The following is a 21,065-nucleotide window of genomic DNA, read 5'->3' on the forward strand; positions in this document are numbered from 1 at the left end:
TGCACAGCAAAGGATACCATAAACAAGACGAAAAGAGAACCCTCAGAATGGGAGAAAATAGTTGCAAATGAAGCAACTGACAAAGGATTAATCTCCAAAATTTACAAGCAACTCATGCAGCTCAGTAGGAAAAAAACTAACAACCCAATCCAAAACAGGGTAGAAGACCTAAATAGACATTTCTCCAAAGAAGATATACAGACTGGCAATAAACACCTGAAAGAATGCTCAACATCATTAATCATTAGAGAAATGCAAATCAAAACTACAATGAGATATCCTCTCACACCAGTCAGAATGGCCATCATCAAAAAATCTAGAAACAATAAATGCTGGAGAGGGTGTGGAGAAAAGGGTACACTCTTGCACTGTTGGGGGGAATGTAAATTGATACAGCCAATTTGGAGAACAGTATGGAGATTACTTAAAAAACTACAAATAAAAATATCATACGACCCAGCAACCCCACTACTGGGCATATACCCTGAGAAATCCATAATTCAAAAAAATCATGTACCAAAATTTTCATTGCAGCTCAATTTACAATAGCCAGGATATGGAAGCAACCTAAGTGTCCATCAACAGATGAATGGATAAGGAAGATATGGCATATATATACAATGCAATATTACTCAGCCATAAAAAGAAATGAAATTGAGTTATTTGTAGTGAGGTGGATGGACCTAGAGTCTGTCATAAAGAGTGAAGTAAGTCAGAAAAAAAAAAACAAATACCGTATGCTAACACATGTATATGGAATCTAAGAAAAAAAATGTCATGAAGAGACTAGGGGTAGGATGGGAATAAAACACAGACCTACTAGAGCATGGACTTGAGGATATGGGGAGGGGGAAGTGTAAGCTGTGATGAAGTGAGAGAGTGGCATGGACATATATACACTGCCAAACGTAGGGTGGATAGCTAGTGGAAAGCAGCCACATTGCACAGGGAGATCAGCTAGGTGGTTTGTGACCACCAAGAGTGGTGGGATAGGGAGGGTGTGATAGGGAGGGAGATGCAAGACGGAAGAGATATGGGAACATATGTATATGTATAACTGATTCACTTTGTTGTAAAGCAGGAGCTAACGCACCATTGTAAAGCAAATGTACTACAATAAAGATGTTAAATTAATTAATTAGTTAATTAAATAACATTGCTATGAATATTCACGTACAAAAAAAAATAAATGAAGAAAACGATACCAAAGATCAATAAAACTAAAAGCTGGTTCTTTGAGAAGAGAAACAAAATTGATAAACTATTAACCAGACACATCAATAAAAAAAGGGAGAAGACTCAAATCAATAAAATAAATTGACCAAGGAGAAGTAACAACTGACACTGCAGATATACAAATGATCATGAGAGATTACTACAAGCAATCTATGCCAATAAAATGGACAACCTGGAAGAAATTGCCAAAGTTGTAGAAATGCACAACCTGCCTGAACTGAACCAGGAAGAAATAGAATATATGAACAGACCCATCATAAGCATTCAAAGTGAAACTGTGATTAAAAATCTTCCAACAAACAAAAGCACAGGACCAGATGGCTTCACAGGCGAATTCTATCAAACGTTTAGAGAAGAGCTAACACCTATCCTTCTCAAATTCTTTCAAAATATACCAGAGGGAGGAACACTCCCAAACTCATTCTATGAGGCCAACATCGCCCTGATATCAAAACCAGACAGAGATGTCACAAAGAAAGAAAACTACAGGCCAATATCACTGATGAACATAGATTCAAAATTCCTCAACAAAATACTAGCAAACGAAGCCAACAGCACATTAAAAGGATCATACAATATGATCAAGAGGGTTTATTAAGGGAATGCAAGGATTCTTCAATATATGCAAATCAATCAATGGGATACACAATATTAAAAAAGTGAAGGAGAAATAGCATATGATCATCTCATAGATGCAGAGAAAGCTTTTGACGAAATTCAACACCCACACCCACTTATGAAAGAAACCATCCAGAAAGTAGGCATAGAGGGAACTTACATCAACATAATAAAGGCCATATATGACAAACCACAGCCAACATCGTCCTCAGTGGTGAAAAATTGAAACCCTTTCCACTGAGATCAGGAACAAGACAAGGGTGCCCACTCTCACCACTCTTATTCAACATAGTTTTGGAAATTTTAGCCACAGTAATCAGAGAAGAAAAAGAAATAAAAGGAATCCAAATCTGAAGAGAAGAAGTAAAGCTGTCACTGTTTGCAGATGACGTGATAGTATACATAGAGAATCCTAAAGATGCTACCAGAAAACTACTAGAGGTAATCAATGAATTTGGTAAAGTAGCAAGATACAAAACTAATGCACAGAAATCTCTTGCATTCCTATACACTAAGGATGAAACATCTGAAAGTGAAACTAAGAAAACACTCCCATTTACCATTGCAGGAAAAAGAAAAAATATCCAGGAATAAACCTACCTCACGAGATAAATGACTTGTATGCAGAAAACTATAAGACACTTTTGAAATAAATTAAAGATGATACAAATAGACAGAGAGATATACCCTGTTCTTGGATTGGAAAAATCAACATTGTGAAATGACTATACTACTTAAAGCAACCTATAGATTCAATGTAATCCATATCAAATGACTAATGGCATTTTTCACATAACTAGAACAAAAAATTGTACAATTTGCATGGAAACACAAAATACCCCGAACAGCCAATGCAATCTTGAGAATGATAAACGGAGCTGGAGGAATCAGGTCCCTGACTTCAGACTATACTACAAAGCTACAGTAATCAACACAGTATGGTACTGGCAGAAAAACAGAAATATAGATCAACGGAACAGCACAGAATGTCCACCGACAAACCCACGCAGATATGGTGCCTTATCTTTGATAAAGGAGGCAACAATATACAGTGGATAAAAGATAACCTCTTTAATAAGTGCTGCTGGAGCAACCTAAGTGTCCATCAACAGATGAATGGATGAAGAAGATGTGAAACATATATACAATGAAATATTACTCAGCCATAAAAAGAAATGGAACTGAGTTATTTGTAATGAGGTGGATAGACCTGCAGTCTGTCATACAGAGTGAAGTAAGTCAGAAGGAGAAAAACAAATACCGTATGCTAACACATATACACGGAATCTAAAAAAAAAATGTCATGAAGAGATTAGTGGTAGGACGGGAATAAAACACAGACCTACTAGAGCATGGATTTGAGGATATGTGGAGGGGGAAGGGTAAGCTGTGACGAACTGAGAGAGTGGCAGGGACATATACACACTACCAAATGTAAATTAGACAGCTAGTGGGAAGCTGCCCCATAGCACAGGGAGTTCACCTCTGTGCTTTGTGACCATATAGAGGGGTGGGATAGGGAGGGTGGGAGGGAGGTTGACACAAGAGGGAAGAGATATGGGAACATATGTATATGTATAACTGATTCACTTTCTTGTACAGGAGAAACTAACACACTATTGTAAAATAGTTATACTCAAATAAGATGTTAAAAAAATAAAAAATAAAAAATAAAAATAAAATCCGGAAAATAAATAAGTGCTGCTGGGAAAACTGGACAGCTACATGTAAAAGGATGAAATTAGAACACTCCCTGACACCATACACACAAAAAAAACCTCACAATGGATTAAAGACCTAAATGTAAGGCCAGACACTATCAAACTCTTAGAGGAAAACATAGGCAGAACACTCTATGCCATGAATCACAGCAAGATTCTTTTTGCACCACCTCCTAGAGAAGTGGAAATAAAAACAAAAATAAACAAATGGGACCTAATGAAATTTAAAAGCTTTTGCACAGCAAAGGATACCATAAACAAGACCAAAAGACAACCCTCAGAATGGGAGAAAATATTTGCCAATGAAGCAACTGACAAAGGATTAATCTCCAAAATTTACAAGCAGCTCATGCAGCTTAATATCAAAAAACCAAACAACCCAATCAAAAATGGGCAGAAGACCTAAACAGACATTTCTCTAAAGAAGATATACAGATTGGCAACAAACACATGAAAGAATGCTCAACAACATTAATCATTAGAGAAATGCAAATCAAAACCACAATGAGGTATCGCCTCACACCAGTCAGAATGGCCATCATCAAAAAATCTACAAACAAAAAATGGTGGAGAGGGTGTGGGGAAAACGGACCCCTCTTGCCCTGTTGGTGGGAATATAAATTGATGCAGCCACTATGGAGAACAGTATGGAGCTCCTTTCAAAATCTAAAAATAGAACTACCATACAACCCAGCAATCCCACTACTTGGCATATACCCTGAGAAAACCATAATTCAAAAATAGTCATGTACCAAAATTTTCATTGCAGCTCTATTTACAATAGCCAGGATACAGAAGCAACCTATGTGTCCATCAACAGAGGAATGGATAGAGAAAATCTGGCATATATATATATATATATATATATATATATATATATATATACAATGGAATATTACTGAGCCATAAAAAGAAACGAAATTGTGTTATACGTAGTGAGGTGGATGGACCTAGAGTCTGTCATACAGAGTGAAGTAAGTCAGAAAGAGAAAAACAAATAACGTATGCTAACACATATATATGGAATCGAAAAAAAATGGTCATGAAGAACGTAGGGGCAGGATGGGAATAAAGACACAGACCTAGTGAATGGACTGGAGTACACAGCAGGGCGGAAAGGTTAGCTGGGACAAAGTGAGAGAGTGGCATGCACATATATACAGTACCAAATGTAAAATCAGTAGCTAGTGGGAAACAGCTGCATGGCACAGAGAGATCAGCTCGGTGCTTTGTGACCACCTAGAAAGGTGGGATTAGGAGGGTGGGAGGAAGGGAGAAACAAAAGGGAAGAGACATGGGGATGTATGTATATGTATAGCTGGTTCACTTTGTTATAAAGCGGAAACTAACACACCATTGTAAAAAAAAAAAAAAAAAAAAAAAAAAGAACATGGGCTCATTAAACAGCACAGAACCAAATTCTGGATTCTTACAGAAATGGACTTATAAATAGTAATTTGGCTTCTGGGTCATTTTATGACGCCTATAATGTACCTGAGGTATTCAATTATATCCAACTATTCATAGTATCATTTCAATAGGAAAATGCATTCTGATTTCCAACTTGACAGCCTCAAAACACAGCAACCAAAAGTTCTGCACTGTAGGATGAGACAAACTAGAGACTGCATTAGGTCAGCCGCACATTAACAATGTACGTAACCTCATCTGTGTAAGCAAATGCACTCTGCTCTATCATCTGCATCTCCATCTTTCCCATGGGATTTTCCCTGTTGAATATCCCCCCAGGGATGTTGGGGGAATGGGTTCTAAGTCAGCTTAAGACTTATGCTCCATTGCCACCCATCAGCATATATGATATTCAGATACATAGGTAACTGACTTCCCCAACCAGGCTGAAAAACCAGGGCCCAGGTGTTGTATCTACTTCTTGTTCCACTGAGCAACAGGCACAGGATAAGATAATAACAGTTGGCTGAATTTAGGACTAAATGCTGGCTGCTTCTGTGCCCAGAGTTCCAAGGAAACTAAGAACAACCTACATGAATCTCTTGTCCAGATGAGGTGTTCTAAGAGAAATGTTAAATCCATTTCCACCCACAGCTCCCAGTTTCACCATAGAGTCTTCGATTGGACTATCACCTAGGGAAAAAATGCAAATACTATCATAGTAAACTACAAACGTTCTTCCTGATACTATGGATATGGGGTCCTGCATTTAATGGGTTCTAGAAGGTAATCCAATTTACAAATCAAGCAATCTAGAAAATAACCACATCTGAACCTCTTTCTTAAATTTCTGCCTACCTTTCATGCTGAGAATTCAAAACATATTTGAAAACAAGGCTACCATTGCCATGTGCCAGTATAACTTAAAATATAACCACAAAATTCACAAATTACAGGTTCTTCAAGTACATCAGGAAAGCAACTAGAAACTGAGAGCAACGGGACTGTGGAAGGACAACTAGATTAGATGCTAAAACACCTAAGTAGAGGTCCTTGTCCTTTCTTGCTCAAGCAGACTGCAAACCCTCTGGCATTCTGTTCCCTCATCTATAAAACAGAAGAACTCTACCTCTGACACAGCTCCCTGGAAAGCTGTGAGATCAACTGAAAATATGTGCAATGGCAATGAAAACTGTAAAACATGTTAGGGATGTAATGAGATACTACGTTCTTTCTAGGATTCAGAATTATTCTTAAATAACTAACCCTTCAAGTTCAACAGAGCAAAAAGAATTGTTCTTATTAGCCAGAGTAGGATTGAACGCCCCCCCCACAACAAACACACAAAAAACCCCTACAAGTCAATTAAACATCACAGTAATAATGATATTAATTATATACTTCAAAATTTTTCAAAGCCCTAGAGCTATCGCAACACCAAATTATAATTTGCTTTTGTGTAGGACAGATTTGATTCAGAACATCCTGATAACAGTTTTTGAACATACCACATTTATAAACAAAAATCTGGTTACTGGCATTTAGGACAGAGAGGTCGTTACTCTTTTTAGGGTGTGTGGAGAACATGATTTGATTTACAGGGTGTGGGAGCGGCAGTCGGGAGGTGCACCTGGGAGGTGGAACCACACTCTGCCGGAAGACTGACACCAATACTCTGTCTGCATGAGAGAGAGAGAGAGGATTAGACACATGGATGTTCAATTTGTAAAACAAGGCATCTGAACAACACAGTACCACTAACTAATAATGGTGGTAGAAAATATACAGCGAATCTTAAAAGTAATTGTTGGTGTTTTTATCATGAATAAGCTTAAACACAGTGTAGAGGAGGAAAGTAAGTGTCAGAGCTCTGTCTATAACTGGCTATTGTCACCTCGAGGCCTATAGCAGTCCATCTTGGGGCTTGGAGTTTCAGGTGCCAGGGACTACGGCAAGCAGGACAAAAGGTCAGAGTTCTAGCTTTAAACCTGGGCCTGCAACCAATCCAGAATAAACCAAAGTCCTTTAAGCACTTCCCTGTACATGGATCTGGTAATAAGGCATATGTGCTTAAATCCTCTATACAGAACATATGATTGTAAAATCAGTATTATGATCAGTACATAAAACATAAATTAGTACACCAACTCACATTACAATCTTAGAAGCAAGTCATCCTTTACGTCATCAGCAATAAATAAACTGTCTATTCAGGAAAGACTGACTTTCCCTAGTTTCTTTCCCCTCACTAAACAAAACCCCTCAACCTGATTAAAAAAACACCAATCCAATATGAGTACTAGGTAGATGTCTGTGACTTGAACTGAAGATATTGGAAAGGTACATAATTAGCAAGCATTATATCAGAAAACAAAGCAACACAATGGAGTGGTGTGAGAGTCAATAGTAAGGCTATCTCAGGGCACAAAGACAAGGCAGACACACCAATGCCACAAGCCTACTGTTGTCTTCCTCTCTACCAAGGGTCAGAAATGTCAATGTCTTCAAAGCCCAGACAAGTAAATATGTAAAGGCCATGGCTGTAGTAGAAAAGGGAGTTGAGGGATGCGCGGGGGGAGAGGAGAGACTATGGGTCCTCAGGGGAGTACGCACCTCACCTAAGGGCGTTCCCATCCAATCGAAACCAAAACAAGAAAAAAAACAAACCAAACAATCAGAATAATCAATCAAATAAAAATCCTGCACTGTCTAAGTCAAACTACCACATCTGCAGGTTCCTGGCTCAGGGCCCTTGCAGGCCCATGGACACACTTTTCAACTCCTTACTTCCATCAACAACAGCCACATTTGCCATGTCACTTAAATTATCTCCTGAGTTCCGGTCAGTCGTCCAGTGCCAGTCATAGCAGAGGTAATGCCAGCCTTGACAGAGAATATGCAGCCGGTATGGGGTCACCGGGCCGCATATCAGGGACACAATTTTGCTCTTCCCACAGGTGCCGAAGGGCAGGCTTTGCTTGAGATACCAGTGATACTTTCCAACAGTCCAGAGATGAACTGCAGGGGAAAATGAAAAGAAGGCCATCAGAGGCAGGGGCCAGAGGACCAGACTTTGTACCACTTGCTGGAGACGGATGAGGACACCCTTTTCTTTTTCAAATGACCGATTCTGCTCAGCCTCTTCATTAAGAGAATAATGTTAACAATAATTTTTAAAGTATAGTTTTTCATGAGGACAAAATATTATGCAGCAATAAGGTCAGAAGCACATGTGTTCATTTCTGCCTCTACCTTCAAACTTTATGATCATGATGATGGAAGGCTCCTACCATAGGACAGTGCTTTAGTGAGTTGTTTTTTTCATAAAAACTTAGAAAGAAGAAAACTTGGCAATCATATTAAAAGTATTAAAACACCCAATCCAAGAGCACTAGACTAGCATCACTGTGTTGAAATACGCTTAAGATGCTTATTATTTTCGTCAAGGTGTTTTGTATGCAGTAATGTCCAAGGGAGATCAGCATGCAATTACCCTTAAAAGAACAAGACCAAAACCTGTACAGTGCAGGAAACAGAAAGAAGTTGGTCAAAGAGTACAAACCTTCAGTTACAAGTTCCAGAGATCTAATGTATAGCATGGTGACAACAGTTAACAATACTATATTGTATACTTGAAAGTGGCTATGAGAGCAGATTTTAAATGTTCTCACTGGGCTTCCATGCTAGCACAGTGGTTGAGAGTCAGCCTGCTGATGCAGAGGACACGGGTTCGTGCCCCGATCCGTAAAGATCCCACATGCCGCGGAGCCATGGTAGCTGAGCCTGCGCGTTCGGAGCCTGTGCTCCGCAACGGGAGAGGCCACAACACTGAGAGGCCCACGTACAGCAAAAAAAAAAAAAAAAAAAGTTCTCACCGGCCTTCCCTGGTAGTGCAATGGTTAAGAATCCACCTGCCGATGCAGGGGACATGGATTTGAGCCCTGGTCCGGGAAGATCCCACATGCCGCGGAGCAACTAAGCCCGTGAGCCACAACTACTGAGCCTGTGCTCTAGAGACCAAAAGCCACAACTACTGAGCCCGCATGCCACAACTACCAAAGCCCACGTGCCTAGAACCCGTGCTCCGCAACAAGAGAAGCCACTGCAATGAGAAGCCCACGCACGGCAAGGAAGAATAGTCCCCGCTCGCTACAATTAGAGAAAGCCCACACGCAACAACGAAGACCCAACGCAGCCAAAAAAAGTTCTCACCATAACAACAAAAATGGTAATTATGTGAAGTAAAGGAAGAGTTAATCAACCTTACTGTGGTAAACATTTCACAGTGTATGCATGTATCAAATCATCACATTTTACCTCCTGAATGTACACATTGCATGTCAACTATATCTCAAGAATATGCAAGACAACCATTAAGCTAAATAAAATAAACGCAGTTTCATAGCTATTCTTCATGAAGTTGGGTCCTCTGAGACCTCTCAATAAATTGACCAGCAGTCAATATTTTAAAAACCTATGTTCCATATTGTATGCTGAAGTGATTTTGAAGACTTTGAAATGCCCTTATATTGGAAAGAGCTCTACTGCCATCGTATATAAATTCCCTTTAGGACAGTTAGCAATCCATACCCACTTTACAAGGATAATGAAACATGAGCAATCTATGCAATACGTCCACAGATAACAAAACATAAAACTCAAGAAGACAAGAGCTGGGAATAAAATTCCGATTGTAAGTGTTTGATCCACTAAATGTATCCAACCTCCCTGCTAGTGTGGGAGGAGACCATGATTATGGAATTCAACCCCTCACAGAGACAGAGACTGAGACCCCCTAGTGACAGAGGCCAAAATTAGAACACAGGGCTTCTGCCTTGCAGGATGGGCTTCTTTCTAAATTATAATGCTGACCTTAACTAAAATATAAAGTCAGAGTTGCTGAAATAATGCAGCCTTCTGTTGCTGAAAGTAGGACTTGGCATCCACCTATAAGAAGTACTACAGAGATGCCCCTGAAAGCATCGGCCAGATCCAGGACCCAATATTTCCCTCCTATAACTGATGCTGATTCTGACGAAGCAGGGATGTTTATAATTCCTATAAATTATGGGTCAGCATGACCATTTCCTGTGTGCTCTGCTTGGGCACATCCAAGTATTATAGTACCCCCAAACATACCTTGCAGCTGTATACAAACAGTAGTGCCTATCCTGCTGCAGACCCCTGGGCTTCTATCCAAAATTTCCACAGAGAGATAAAGGGTCAAGAAGCGAAAGCAAGACAACTTTTCCAGTGGGATCAGATAATAAATGGTGGAGTTACAGCAGGAACCAGCAAACTACAGCCTGCATCTGCTTTTACAAAGAAATTTGTATTGGAACACAGCCATACCCATTTCTTTATGTACTGTCTTTTGAGTGTTTTCACACTACATCAGCAGAGTGGAGTAGCTGCGACACAGACCATATGGCCGGAAAGCGGAAAACAGTTACTATCCAGTTCTTTACAGGACACGTTTGTCGACACCCCGGTTAGAAGAAAAATATCTATTCACCACTCCACAGTGACTTTTTGTTCTGACAAGTACATTTCTGAGACCTAAGACCCTGACTTGGACTCCCTCTCCTCTGATTTACTCTATTAGACTTCTTATGGAAACGTCGGTGGGATGAGCCAGGCCCAGAGCACTTTCCCATGAAAAGATGTGTTCGTTACTACCTCTATGACGATCCTCAAAGCTGGATGCCCCAGAGTCTCACCCTGGGCCCTAGACCCAGCACCATACCTGTTCCCTGAGCAAGCACCTCTAATCCCAAGATTGGAAAGATTCCCCACATGCCAATGACTCCCAGTCCACAGCTCTGGCCTCTCCTGAGCTTCAGCCCCTTCTACTCACCTGCTTTACTTGGTGATCCCATATGGCCCTTAAACAAATCCAAAAAGGAACTCATCACCCACCTTTACAGAGCAGCACTTCCCCCACCTTCCCTCTCACATACTGACATCTTTATTTCCACCATCTGAGCTGCTGGCTAGAGTCCTACTAAACATTCTTCTTCACCTGACATATCCAAAGCCTATTTATTTCAATTTCTAAACTGGTATTTCTCAAACTAGCTAGGGCAGGATGGGAACCATGCCCATATATTCAAAACAAGTTTCCCATAATTCCAAAAAATGTACTCCTATCCTCATTGAGAATCAAAAATTTCCTGCATTTTTCCCTTTTCTAGTCCCACACCTTCTTTATCTCTCACCTGGATTCCTGTAGCAACCTCCAACCAGATCACCCTGCCTCGTCTCTTCCCTCTCCACCAATCGATCAATCTTGCATCATCAGAAACTTTAATGACTGATCTCCTATAACTTAATGTCCAAATTCCCTATCAAACTTAATCAGAATCCCTCCCCTTTAGTTCACTGCACATCCATTTCCTGTCACTAGGCAATGCTGAAGTACTCATAGTTTCCTGAATAAGCCATGCTTTGTCAAAGGCATCTATGAAACATCCCTGCCTTGGAATGAACTAATTCACTTGCTTGGACCACTCCCCCACCCTCAACCCTCATTTACCCAACACCAAATCAACCAAAACTCAGCTCAAGTCGGTCTCCTCTGGGAAGTATTCTGTCCCCATTACTCCCTTTCTCTCCTTATGCTACCCTAATACCTGCACATCCTGGTATTATTGACTCCTTAAGGGAAAAGATGAATTAGCCACAGCACCAAACACACTGCTGGGTTCATACTACCTACTCAAACATTATTTCTGAACAAATTATTTTCAAATGAATAAATGAGTACCACTTTTGTAAATGATTTCTTACTTAGTAGAACGAGAAGTCATGAGGTTAGACCTCAGCAAAAGTTAAAATACCATTTTCCCCATCCTTCTCCTCAATCAGGCCAGCTACCTGGTGCCCTCAAGTTGGCCAGAGCTTCATATAAGCTTCTTATAAGCATCTCGCCTTCAGTACTTCCACAGCCTAATGCCCATATCACCTCAGCTACATCTTAGCAAGAAAACAATATGATGGTTCCCATGAAAATTCAGGTCGAATCAGTAGGAACAAAACTCAGCTCTCTATCCTGCCTCTCTTGTCTTCTCCCCAAAATTGTACCTCAGAAATGCTCTCCTTATTCTAGCTAGTACAGTCCTTTTCATTAAACACCCCGGCTAAGCCTGTCCTGGGCTTTGGGCAACAACTACCCAGGTGATTCTAAGCACAGATCTCTATTCCCCAAGTTATTGACCAAGCCAACTCTGAGACTTGGAGAGGCACCAGAGGTATGCCTTTTAAAATCTCGAATGAACTAAAGGAATTGGGCTCTCAGACAGTGAACTAAGTAGGGGTTTAAGTTCTTTGTGCTTATGACGTGCCTATTAGTGTGCAAGACAAGCCACAAAATGTTTCAAATAAAGCTATACTTACTTTCACCAAAATCATCCTGGTGGATTTGCTGTTCCATGATTGGCTCCAACTCTTTTGTCATCATAATTAGGGTCTGTTGACCTTGGAGGAGCACAAACAAGAATGATTTTGTTCTCACTTAGCAAATCTGCCATTCCGTAAGTATCTATAGCACTGGAAGCTACTGAGCTGGAGTGGAGGAGCTTATAGTCAAAACAGGGAAGACAGAATTTATTCAAAATGTTCTGACTCTCATGTTCATAAAGAAGTTTTGACTGGGTATGTCACGTATTGCTTATGGTCAGCTATTTATGTATGTCAAGCTAACATTAAAGTCCACATAGCTCGCCTCCACTAACTTCAACGATTTAGTCAGCAAGATATCTCTTCAAATGTACACCTCATCAGGGTGCTAGTTTGCAGAAACACATCTGGAATGAAAAGACTTAAGGGAAAAAAATAGGACTGGGAGAGCAGTTCTTAGAATCAGTTTATTTTATGTAGCAACTCTTCCTCTTAGAGTAGGCTAAATATTGCTGACATTTTGAACCATAACTATGGACCTCAGCAGCAAATTCTTTTTTTTTTTTTTTTTTTTTTTCGTACGCGGGCCTCTCACTGTTGTGTCCTCTCCCGTTGAGGAGCACAGGCTCCGGACACACAGGCTCATTGGCCATGACACATGGCCTCAGCCGCTCCGTGGCATGTGCGATCCTCCCAGACAAGGGCACGAACCCGAGTCCCCTGCATCGGCAGGGAGACTCCCAACCACCACGCCACCAGGGAAGCCCCAGCAGCAACTTTTTTTTTTTTTTTTTTTTTTTTTTTTTGCGGTATGCGGGCCTCTCACTGCCGCGGCCTCTCCCGCCGCGGAGCACAGGCTCCGGACGCACAGGCCCAGCGGCCACGGCCCACGGGCCCAGTCGCTCCGCGGCACGCAGGACCCTCCCGGACCAGGGCACGAACCCGCGCCCCCTGCATCGGCAGGCGGACTCCCAACCACTGCGCCACCAGGGAAGCCCAGCAGCAACTTTTTAAAACTATATATTAAGAAGTAAAACTTAACTCAAAAACACCACATTCCATATAGATTATTATGTTGGTATCCTTGTTCCAAGAAAAGTTTTTTTGAAACCTAAGCACCCTAAAACTCAAGCCTGTGATACATTAGGAGTCATGTTTTATAAAAATCAAGAATTAGGGACCAGTGACATGCTTACCGTGGCAAGAAGCACCAGTTCTTAGTCAGGACTCCAACTCATGACAGAAATAACACTGGCTACACTCCCGACCGATTCCAGCTGACAGAGACATTTAAAAATGTTAACGGAAATATGAAAATATAAGCGTCTCAGTAAATATTTACGATGACCTTAATCACAACAATTAATGAAACACACAAAGGTGAAATTATTCAGTAAACACTTATTCAGTAACAGGTATTAAAAGACCAGGCATGGTACAGACCATAGGCACTCGAGGTGACCATGGCCACTCCATTCCTCCCATTAAGGAGATAAAAGAGAGATAAAAGATGCCTCTACAGCAGGGTTAGGGATGTAACCAAGGTCTCTGGGAATTAAGATGGGGCTCAGAGCAGAGACTGACAAATGGCCCCGGAGAGACCAGGAAAGCTTCTCTGAGGAGGTGCTTTGAAAGGTAGGAATAGGGCCAGGAGGAAGAGACTGGGGGAAAATGTGCAGTTAAAAAGAGCAGTTAAAAATCAGCTGCAACGAGAGCATAAGGTATATATACACACAGGAATGATGCAGGTGGGAGGGGAGGCTAAAAAGGAATTGGGGAAACAGATAGTGAAAGGTCTTATAAGGCACAATAAGGAATATGGATTCTGTCTTGCAGACACTGTGATGCCACAGATATGGAGCATCAGCACCATCTGGAAAAAATTATGCAAAATGTTTTGAAAGTAAAAGCATGCCTTTTAAATGTGAGAAATACTAATTAAGTTATACTTGATGGCTTTGCTATTTCTCACCATGAACTGAGAACAAGATTTATTGTTTTACTAAATGGAACCGTTAAAAGCAAAGGTGCCAGACTTACACTGCCGGGGTTTAAATCCCACCTGCGAACTGTTTGACCACGGCCTAGTCATTTAAGCCCTCTGTGCCTCCATTTCCTCTTCTGAAGATGGAAAAACAACAATCTACCTCATAAGGTTGTAGTGAAGATTAAATACAATTTTGCATGAAAAACACTTGAAAAAGTGCCTGGCGTATTATAAACATTTAATAAATGTCAGCTGCTATTATTATCCTATGATTAGTAACATGACTTGTGATACATCCATGTTAAAGAGATCACAACTAAGGGAATAATCAACAAAGTTTAAAAAGCTGTCAAGAAGGTGAGGATAGAAATCCAGAAATTCAGGCTTATGCTAAGTAGAGAAGGAGGCAAATGGTTGAAATCTATCTTCTCTGGTAGTCATAAGATGTGCACATAATGATAGCATTATCACCTTAGCACCTGTAGTTCAGGGACTCTTAAAGTTAGCCATCAAGGAGAGGCTTACTCAGCATTCATAAAAGAAAACATAAGCCATATAAACACTTCAAAGACTTCGTAAATTGAGAAATAAAGGTTAAAACTCAGGATCAGATTCTAGTAAGAGGTGAGCTATACCATACAAGAATGGTCAGGTTTGAGCTTTTGTTATTATCTGGAATGTTCTGATTGTTCTCATTAATAAATGCAGTAGACAAAACAGACATTTAGAAGAATCCTGAAATATAGCTAAAGCCATGCCAACAATTTTCTGTAAAGAATTATATAATGCAAAGACTTTAATTTGCAAAATGCTTAAATATTATGGCTCCTGACATTTTAAACTTCTATGAAAAACTAGTGACATGAAACCAGAAAAGGCATTTGAGGATGCCTAAGATTTCCTACTTACTGGTCTCTTCCACTTACCTGGTGTGTGTTGAGATTGCAAAGTAGGACATCTCCAGAGGCTGTGGCCACACACACACACTCGTGATCCAGCAACTCCTGAATACCAACAATGCAGCCACTTCCATCCTCTGGGAGAAAGCCTTCTGCCACCAAAGGAGTGTCATTTTTCACCTTTCACCACAACAAACAAATAAGCAAATTAAGTCAATCTACTTCCAAGAACAATTCATAACACTTCCAGAGATACTTTCTAATGTTTCTTTTATAATATAAAAGCTTTCTAAAATGTTTTTTCATAGATTTAAACCCAAACTTTCATTTGAGAAATATCACAACACTACCATCTTTAACACAAAACACTGTTAATGTGACCTTTGTGCCAAGCAAACATAGAAGCCTGGTATCTTTGAAAATACCCAATAAAAAATGAAGCTAATAACTATGATTTCCTAAAATGTACACAGTATGGTGAAAGGGGACTAAGAATGTAATCACCTAAAATACATTAGTAGCAAAATATAATTAAGGGAAGATATCAGAATCAACCTAAAGAGCTTTTAAATATACATACGCTCAAGCTCCAGAAGTGAAGATTCTGATTTAGTTGCTATGAGATGGTGACTGAAACAGTTTAAAAAGCCCTACAAGAAATTTTCGTCTGCATTCCCCTTGAGAACTGTTAATAGATAGTATTTACATGGTAGAAAGGGTGAAAATTAGGGCACCCCCACAAAATCCAATGTCAGAGTTTTGCCAACTTAGATTAAAACAGAAGCAGACTAAAAGATAGGGTACTAGTTAAGTTATACCTAATATGACATCAGTATAAATCGAAGGGAGTATTCCTTTGGCGGGACATAAATTCAGAAAGATTTAAAGGAAATACTATTTGGGGAAGCAAGTTTGGAAAAAGACAAGCCAAGAGTCATGCCAAATGCTACCATCCTCCATCAGTAACTTACCTCTCTTGTGACAGGGTCTACTTCTATCAGTCCATGTTCTGAGCCAAGGAGCACTGTGTCTTGTTCACTTCGCAGAGAAGCACTGAGGTTTCCCTGGATCCTGAATATCCCTGAACTCCAAGCTCTGAAATAATTTTAGATTTCTCATGATGAAGCGACTCCTGAAAGAAAAGTACAAATACCTCTCTTTTTTTAAAACATCTTTATTGGAGTATAATTGCTTTACAATGGTGTGCTAGTTCCTGTTTTATAACAAAGTGAAGCAATTACACATATACATATGCTCCCATATCTCTTCTCTCTTGCATCTCCCTCCCTCCCACCTTCCATATCCCACCCCTCTAGGTGGTCGCAAAGCACAGAGGTGATCTCCCTGTGCCATGCGGCTGCTTCCCACTAGCTATCTATTTTACGTTTGGTACTGTATATATGTCCATGCCACTCTCATTTTGTCAGAGCTTACCCTTCCCCCTCCCCATATCCTCAAGTCCATTCTCTAGTAGGTCTGTGTCTTTATTCCCCTCTTACCCCTAGGTTCTTCATGACCTTTTTTTTTCCTTAGATTCCATATATATGTATTAACATACGGTATTTGTTTTTCTCTTTCTGCCTTACTTCACTCTGTAGGACAGAATCTAGGTCCATCCACCTCACTACAAATATCTCAATTTACTTTCTTTTTATGGCTGAGTAATATTCAATTGTATATATGTGGCACATATATACAAATATCTCTTGATGAAGCTTTAATGTCTCTGAGAAATTGAAACAGCTTAGTAGTGATAAATGACACTCCAAAATAAGCAAAATGATACAGGGAGCAGAGAAGTTAGAATAACCAGGAAAAAGAAAAAGGTCTAATCTGAACCCGCACAGAGATGAGTGCAAGAATCAATAGTGTAAATATGGTCTACAAATTGAGGCTGTGAAATCTATTTTACGGTATCACTCTTTGTAAGAGGCATGATTCTCAACTTCAGAGTTTTTGCTTCAAAAAAGATTTATCATCAGGTATTCTGCAGGAAAGTTGAGAAGAACAAAATGAATGAGAAAACACTTTATTTTTGCACATGAGGATGTTTTCATAACTTGACAGATTTATAAAATAATATAAAAATCCACAAATATATCCTGGCATTTGGAGAAAATAAAATTACTTTAATACCACCAATTACATTTATTGATAAACTGGCTCTATATCTTCATTAAAAAACTAAAATTCAAATCAAACATAGAAATAAAGAAAAGCATTTATGGGACATTGCTGGTGGCACAGTGGTGAAGACTCTGCACTCCCAATGCAGGGAGCCCGGGTTCGATCCTGGGTCAGGGAACTCGATCCCACATGCATGCCGTAAGTAAGAGTTTGCATGCCACAACTAAGGAGTCCACCTGCTGCAACTAAGGAGCCCGAATGCCACAGCTAAGACCCAGCACAACCAAATAATTAAATAAATATTTTCTTTAAAAAAGAAAAGCATTTATTGATCTCAGGGAAAATAGAAGACACTATAAAATTACAACAATATATTTCAAAATGATGACCAACAGGTCAAGGAGCTTGATAACCAGATAAAACTACCTCACATTATTCCACTTTCCTGGCCTGATTTTCACCAGGGCAATAGAAAAGCTGAGAAAAGAACAATCAATAGGAAATCTACTTTGGTCTGGCAAAATCAGACTTGTTTTAATGTATAACATTATCTAAGAGGGAAAAAGAAGTTAACGTGCTGTATATTTATATCCAGACCCCTTTAAGGTTTATACTGTAATTGGAAGTCCCTAACTTATGCTGGGGTGAGAATTACACAGTTCACACTGACCTTCTTGTCACCTTAATCCAAGGTAAATTCTCTCATCTTGCATTTCATACTTATGACAATGAAAGAATAAACATGAGTTAATCCTTATACTACATAGCAGATACAATGTTAAGTGTAGTATGAGTGAGACAACATAAAATGTGGGTTAAGAGGAAGGCAAGCCCACACATGGTGGAAGCGAGGAAGAGAATCAAGGCAAACAATGGTTTTCTAAGCTTTCAGGACATTTATATTCAAGAACTTCTACAAATTATTCGAACGTGTATTACACCATAAAGACTTTTTATTTAGATTTAATTCTGTATAGAAAGTTTGGGTTTTTGAAAGCATATAAAAATTACATTATCTATCATCTTTAAATAACATAAAGATGACCACTGGCATAGATCTGAAAGGATGGGTAGATTTGAGATGAGAGGATGTCTGACTAGAGGGGAGTAAACATGGGACAGAGTAGCAAGAGATGAAAACAGGCGACAGAAGACCAGGTGTATTTCATCCTGGTTTAGCTCATAATAATCATGCTGTAATTGTTGCCATGATCAAAACACCAAAATGTCTTCCTGTGAACTTGGATTCTATTCACCAACAATCTGCAGAGCTCTGGGGTCCGTGAACCCCAGCATAAGAATCTGGATGGCAAAGGCTGAAGGAGCTGAGGAGGACTCCCTTTCTCCTGTTACCTTGCTGTTTCCGTCCATATCGCCCCAGCAATGGCCCTTCATCCTTCCAGAGGCCCGTGGTCCCAGCCTCTAGCACTCCCATCAGCATGATAACAACCACCCCAGAGCAACCAGCACTAACCAAGCAGGTGCCCCTCCAGGTGCCTGAAGTCTTGTAACATGGAGCTCCTCCTCTAAATTCCAGAATTATCAACACCAGCTTTACTCCAAGGGTAGTCAATGATAACCCAAATGGCTTCCCTTGTTTTGATACTCAGAGCTAGCTAAGCGTTGTAAGTTCTTCCATCAGTTTACTTGTTTAGTTACTTCACTGCTCCCTTTGGCTTTCTGTTCCTCCAGCAGCTATTTAACCAATTCTTCGTTTTAAATTCTGTTGAAATATTATGTGACTTCTACTTTCCTGAGTGGACTCTGACTGACAAACATATCAAACAACCTGAGCTCTCAAATCACTGAGCTTTCAAAATCACCAGCCACGTGTAATAGGGAAGAACCTTTGGTATTCTATTACAAGTTAATCACTAAAGGGATGCCTATAACCTTAAATTATACATCATCACCCAACTCTCAGAACCCTCTCAGGTGATGAGCATTAAGCTAAAATATTTTGTTTAGCTCACAAGAAACATCCTGACTAGGCCCACCTGTGAATGACTGCAGGGAGGAAGAAATTCACACATACCCCTCTGGAGGCTGATGGGAACCAGGAAATGTTTGACTATACTCCCTCCCCTTTTAGTATAAAAGAAGCCTGAATTCTACCTCAGGCAAGATGGTTCTTTGGGGGCATGAGCCCCCCATCTTGTTTTGCTGGCTTTCTGAAAAAAGTCCTTATTCCTTGCCCTAGCAACTCTTCTATTATTGGCCTGTCGTGTGGTGAGCAGTACGAGCTTAGACTTGGTGACACAAGGGCGGCTCATCATTCATCTCCCTCATCCCCAACCCTTCCAGCCTTAAAGTGAACTTCTCTACAATTTCACACCTATCATCCTTATTCCCTTACCTTCTCAGAAGTGTCTTACTGTTTTTCAAGACCACCAAAGGAGAACCCTCCATACTCCCCCAGGACCTTGGCTTATGAGAACCCTTTCTTTTACATCTGCAATCTCCAAACTCCCCTGCTCTCAAATTACTCATCCTTTCTCAGCCCTTACATGTGCTAAAGATCTCTCCACACCATAGATCAATTCTAGATCCTCTCTGAAATTTCTGCAACTCCTCTATTTTCTTCCCTTGCTCCTTCATCCATCCACCTCTTGCCTACTTATCATGCCCATGACCACAAGTACCAAACAGGTCACTAATATGCTTAGTAGATCTAAACGTCTAGCCCTGACCCTCCCTAAACTGAACACTATACTCACATTCTCAACCTCCTGCTGTTACCACAAGGATTTCTCAAAAGCATATCAAATGCAACTGGTTAAATGAAGTACATGCTATATTCTCCACCAAACTACTTTCCCCTCTGGGGACATGGCATTCTTACTTTCTCTATCCTCAAAGCTGAAACTGTGGGTCTGCTTCCCTTTTGCCCACACTTTCACAGTAAACTATTCACTGGTTACTGCCCTGCCTGTCAGTGTACAGTTTGAATCCTTTACATAGTACGTAATCTTATGATCCGGATTGTGGCCAACATCAAATACCGACTGAGCACTTGCTAACTGCTAGTCTGGACAAGAGATGACTGACAGTCACTGCCTCCTCAGAGGTCACAGCTTAACGGGGGACAGGGCCACATAAGATACCACGTTACATGAAAATGCACAGGGACAGCATCTGCAAGGAAAAGCTGCAGATGTGAGAAGGGACTCGCATCACAGTACCTGAACTTCTCTCTACTACCCTCACCTTCTATCATGCATTGTGGTGCTACAATTGGTGCATTAATTGGTTCGGCGGTATTGTCCACAACTGCAAGGAATCCGGAGACTGGGTAAGTGTGCAGCTGGGGGAGCAGCATGTCATTCCCCCTCCTGCCGCGCCACGCAGATCCCACTGATGTCTGCGGATGCAGCAGCGGCAAGTCTGCAGAAAGAGGACTCAAGGAGGGCAGAGGTGGTCAAGCCGCACTTCACTCCCAGACCAGCAGCAGGCAGCGGTTGGGCACTAGAAGGTCCCCTTCATCAGGAAACCCTCTGACGGACAGGGCCCGTTTCCATGCTCCCACCCCAGCTACGTCGCTCGAATGCTCACCTACGCCGCGCTCTGAGGACCCCCAAACAGCGGTGCATCCGCCCACGGCTGCGCATGGGCCTCTCCCTGTCCGCTGCTTCTATCTGAGCTCTCGCGACGCGCACTGGGTCTCTGAGC

The sequence above is a fragment of the Kogia breviceps genome, chromosome X (assembly GCF_026419965.1).
Source record: "Kogia breviceps isolate mKogBre1 chromosome X, mKogBre1 haplotype 1, whole genome shotgun sequence".
NCBI lineage: Eukaryota > Metazoa > Chordata > Mammalia > Artiodactyla > Physeteridae > Kogia > Kogia breviceps.